We start from the raw sequence: 5,409 nt of genomic DNA, 5'->3' as shown, positions 1-5,409 counted from the left end.
CCGAAACCCTTCTTCAGACTCCAGAGACAAGTCCTTTTCTTCAGAGACGAGTCCTCTCTATAAACGGGCAAACCCTGGTCATGAAACCACCATCGATCTCTCACTGAAGTTTCATCCACCAGGCAGAGCATCTACCCAGCATCTTCCCCTCAGGGTCACAGTCAAAACACAAAGCGCTGGAGTAATGCCCCTGTCCCACTTAGGACACCTGAACGGCAACCTCTGGAGACTTTGCGCCCCACCCAAGGTTTCCGTGAGGTTGCAGGTGGTTGCCGGAGGTTGCAGGTAGTGGAAGCAGGTGGGGAGACTGACAAAAACCTCCGGGAACCGCACGGAAGCCTTGGGTGGTGCGCAAAGTCTCCAGAGGTTTCCGTTCAGGTTTCCTAAGTGGGACAGGGGCATAGCTCCGAGCGGGTCAGGCAGGGGGAATGGACAGGCGAATTTTGGGTCTGCTCAAGATTCTGGCATCTGTAGTTCCCTCCCCCCCCTCCTCATGCCCCTTTAAGCCATTGATTTAAGGTGAAAGGGGTCAAGTTTAATGGTGACGTGCGGGGCAAGGGTTTGTAGTTACACAGAGTGGTTGGTGCCTGGAACCAGGGCTGGGGGTGAAGGCAGCTGTATAAGATGGGCACGTGTATATTCAGGCAATGGAACAGCATAGATCAGTGGATGTGATTGCTTTAGCGTGCCATTGTGTCCAGCATTGGCATTGCGGGCCGAAGGGCCTGTTGTAACGTACTACAGTCTACATTCTATATTCCAACCTTGCTTGCTCACCCATCAGACTTCACTCTGCCTGGCCAAGGCCTGCAGCATCGCCTAGGATGAGCCACACACACCAGCGACTCCTTCTCCTCCTCTCTCTCCTAGGGAAGGCAGGAGAATGTTTTTTGGGGTTTTTTTTAAATTTTAAACAAATAGTTTATTCCATAAAACAAAATCAACGTACAAAGTAGTATAGGGAAGTCCAGGACAAGGGGTCACAGCTTAAGGATAAAGGGGAAATCCTTTAAAACCGAGATGAGAAGAACTATTTTTCACGCAGAGAGTGGTGAATCTCTGGAACTCTCTGCCACAGAGGGTAGTTGAGGCCACAGTTCATTGGCTATATTTAAGAGGGAGTTAGATGTGGCCCTTGTGGCTAAGGGGATCAGAGGGTACGGAGAGACGGCAGGTACAGGATACTGAGTTGGATGATCAGCCATGATCATATTGAATGGCGGTGCAGGCTCGAAGGGCCGAATGGCCTACTCCTGCACCTAATTTCTATGTTTCTATGTTTCTGTTTCTATAGCGTTCATATCAAAAGCTGCCTGTATCCGCAGTTTACAAACAAGACATAAGTTAAACTTAAAATCCCGCCATCCTTGTCTATGATATAGGCGATCTCCCGTGGCGATCAGCATTCACGGAAGGCCTCCAGAGTCCCCGTGGACCCCGCGTGTGTGTTCCCTCTCCAGGGATACACGGGGGCACGGACGTAACCCCGGTGAAGGGGCAGGCAGCCGACCACTGTGCCTCCGTCGACTGCCCACTGCCTGGTCCGCGGGTGGCCATCTTGGCTAGGCCCAGAAGCAGACCGACAGGGAGATCACCCCCCCCCTCAGATTCAGATTCAGATTCAATTTAATTGTCATTGTCAGTGTACAGTACAGAGACAACGAAATGCATTTAGCAACTCCCTGGAAGAGCGAACAAAGCAAACGATTTGAATAAATAAGAATAAGTCGGTCCGGGGGGGGGGGGTGGTGATTGGCAGTCACCGAGGTACGTTGTTCAGTAGAGTGACAGCCGCCGGAAAGAAGCTGTTCCTCGACCTGCTGGTTCGGCAACGGAGAGACCTGTAGCGCCTCCCGGATGGTAGGAGGGTAAACAGTCCATGGTTGGGGTGAGAGCAGTCCTTGGCGATGCTGAGCGCCCTCCGCAGACAGCGCTTGCATTGGACAGACTCAATGGAGGGGAGCGTGGAACCGGTGATGCGTTGGGCAATTTTCACCACCCTCTGCAATGCCTTCCGGTCGGAGACAGAGCAGATGCCATACCATACTGTGATGCAGTTGGTAAGGATGCTCTCGATGGTGCAGCGGTAGAAGTTCACCAGAAGTTCCCCTCTGTACCGGGTGCCCAAAAATCAGGATCGTCGGGGTAAAGTGGAGCCAAAACCTGAGGAGCAGCCCCTTCAGAAGGAGAAATGGGGTTGGGAGGGCGAGATAGATCAGCCATGATCGAATGGCGGAGTTGGCTTGATGGGCCCGATGGCCTAATTCAGCTCCTAGAACTCACAACGCATGGAGGTTTCGATGGGAATGTGCCCAAGTTGCACATTTGTTCCGCAAGATGATCCGGAATCCGACCGATGAACCTTCTCTGATCTGCCTCCTGGAGTTGATTCCGTGCACAATATTCCACACATGGTTTCACTAACGTCTGATGGGGCTGCAGAGAGAATGGCTCCATTCTTCTGTGTTTTATTTCGGTGTTCAACGTGCCAATGTTTTATTCGCCTTCCTAATGACTTACAGTATCGCCTGCTTCCAAATGCATGCTTTAGTTTAGTTTAGTCTAAGGATACAGCCCGGCAACAGGCCCTTCGGCCCATCGAGTCCGCACCGACTAGCGATTCCCGACACTGTCTTACACTTATAACACTGTGTACATTTATACCAAGCCAATTAACCTACAAACCTGTACGTCTTTGGAGTGTGGGAGGAAACCGGAGATGTTGGAGAAAACCCACGCGGGTCACGGGGAGAACGTGCAAACTCCACCCAGACAGCACCAGTAATCAAGATCGAGCTTGGGTCTGGTGATGCCAAAGGGCCTGTCCCACTTCCACGACCTAATTCAAGACCTCTGCCCTTGACTCGTACTCGCAGCATGGTCGTCACGAGGTCGTAAGTGATCGTGATGCTAGTGGTAGCTACTTGTGGCATCAAGTAGGTCGGGGCGTTTTTTCTGAAGTGGGCGATGAAAAATGTCCACGAGTAAAAAAGGTCGTGAATTAAGTCGTGAAAGTGGGACAGGGCCTCTAGGCAGCAACTCTCCCGTTGCACCATCGTACCAGTCTTGTTATAGAAAATCATGTTACAAAAACAATTGTGTCAATGAGGTGAGGGGATTGGAGATTTTCATATTTACAAGAACATGGGGCAGCATGGTGGCACAGCGGTAGAGTTGCTGCCTCACAGCGCCAGAGACCCGGGTTCAATCCTGACTACGGGTGCTGTCTGTACGGAGTTTGCACGTTCTCCCCGTGACCTGCGTGGGTTTTTCCCCGTTGTCCCTCGTTTCCTCCCACACTCCAAAGACGTGCAGGTTTGTAGGTTAATTGGCTTTGGTGAAATTGTAAATTGCCCCTAGTGTATTGGATAGTACTAGTGTACGGGGATCGCTGGTCGGCACCGAATCGTCGGGCCGAAGGGCCTGTTTCCACGCTGCATCTCCAAAGTGGAAAGATGCTGCCTGATCTGTTTAGAGTTCCCAGCTATTTTATTTGTTTCAGAGTTCCAGAATCTGTAGAAAAGGTGGTGGGTGTATGGAACGAGCTGCCGGAGGAGGTAGGTGAGGCAGGTAGTATCATAGAGACATAGAAACATAGACAATAGGTGCAGGAGTAGGCCATTCGGCCCTTCGAGCCTGCACCACCATTCAATATGATCATGGCTGATCATCCAACTCAGTATCCTGTACCTGCCTTCTCTCCATACCCGCTGATCCCTTTAGCCACAAGGGCCACATCTAACTCCCTCTTAAATATAGCCAATGAACTGTGGCCTTGACTACCTTCTGTGGCAGAGAATTCCACAGATTCACCACTCTCTGTGTGAAAAATGTTTTCCTCATCTCGGTCCTAAAATATTTCCCCCTCCTCCTTAAACTGTGACCCCTTGTTCTGGACTCTCCCAACATCGGGAACAATATTCCTGCATCTAGCCTGTCCAACCCCCATAAGAATTTTGTTCTATAAGTTTCTATAAGATCCCCCCTCAATCTTCTAAATTCTAGCGAGTACAAGCCGAGTCTATCCAGTCTTTCTTCATATTGTTTAAGGAGCATTTAGACAGTCACATGGATAGTACAGGTACAGAGGGGTATGGGCCAAACGCAGGCAGGTGGGACTAGTATAGAGGGAGCATGTTGGTCGGTGTAGGCAAGTTGGGCTGAAGGGCCTGTTTTCACACTGTATGACTCTATGCGGTATGTAGTGGTATGAATATTAATCTCTCTAACTTCAAGTAACCCCGGCATTCCCTCTCTCTATATCCCTCCCCCACCCAAGTCGCATCAGCTTCTCGTTTTCACCCAATAAACAGCTAACAACGTCCTGTATCCTTTTTCATTGTTACTTTTTCTTGCATATCTTTCTTTCATTGTTCTTTATCTTGCTACATCATCGTCTATATCTCTCCTTTCCCTTTTCCCTAACCAGTCTGAAGAAGGGTCTCGACTCGAAATGTCACCTGTTCCTTCTATCCAGAGGCAATAGGCAATAGACAATAGGTGCAGGAGGAGGCCATTCGGCCCTTTGAGCCAGCACCGCCATTCAATGTGATCATGGCTGATCATCCCCAATCAGTACCCCGTTCCTGCCTTCTCCCCATATCCCCGGACTCCGCTATCTTTAAGAGCCCTATCTAGCTCTCTCTTGAAAGCATCCAGAGAACCGGCCTCCACCGCCCTCTGAGGCAGAGAATTCCACAGACTCACAACTCTCTGTGAGAAAAAGTGTTTCCTCGTCTCCGTTCTAAATGGCTTACTCCTTATTCTTAAACTGTGTGGCCCCTGGTTCTAGACTCCCCCAACATCGGGAACATGTTTCCTGCCTCTAGTGTGTCCAAGCCCTTAACAATCTTATATGTTTCAATGAGATGCCCTCTAATCCTTCTAAACTCCAGAGTGTACAAGCCCAGCTGCTCCATTCTCTCAGCATATGACAGTCCCGCCATCCCGGGAATTAACCTTGTAAACCTACGCTGCACTCCCTCAATAGCAAGAATGCCCTTCCTCAAATTAGGGGACCAAAGCTGCACACAATACTCCAGGTGTGGTCTCACTAGGTCTCTGTACAACTGCCTGTCCCGCTGAGTTACTCCAGCATTTTGTGTCTATCTTCGTTTTAAGCCAGCATCTGCAGTTCCTTCCTACACACGACTCTGAGAAGCATCTGTATTGCTTTACAGATACTTTGGGTCCTCCGCATACAACTCGCTTGCTCAATCTAACCTTTGAGTCTGTTTATCGTTTACCCTGTTCCAGAGAACCGAATGTGCATCATCAGAATCCTTGACTGTCAGACACTCCAGCAACTGAGTCACTGATGAGAACGACAAACGCCCCCCTGCAATGTTCAACTAGTTACCGCTTGCCAAACTAAAAATGACTCATCTACACTCACGCAGTTCCGTCGGC

General features: G+C 49.9%; 1 protein-coding gene across 1 annotated transcript in view; it reads right to left on the bottom strand.

Annotated features, from left to right (window-relative positions):
- LOC129713848 (leukocyte antigen CD37-like) overlaps window positions 1–797 on the bottom strand; it is a 30,147-nt gene extending 29,350 nt beyond the window's left edge. The window contains exon 1 of the mRNA XM_055663189.1: window positions 778–797. The gene's annotated coding sequence lies outside the window, so the exon portion shown is untranslated. The remainder of the gene's footprint in view (window positions 1–777) is intronic.
- Window positions 798–5,409: the final 4,612 nt, after the last annotated feature.

Source organism: Leucoraja erinacea, chromosome 37, assembly GCF_028641065.1.
Source record: "Leucoraja erinacea ecotype New England chromosome 37, Leri_hhj_1, whole genome shotgun sequence".
NCBI classification, from domain to species: Eukaryota; Metazoa; Chordata; class Chondrichthyes; order Rajiformes; family Rajidae; genus Leucoraja; species Leucoraja erinaceus.
This window is presented reverse-complemented; position numbering and strand designations above follow the sequence as displayed.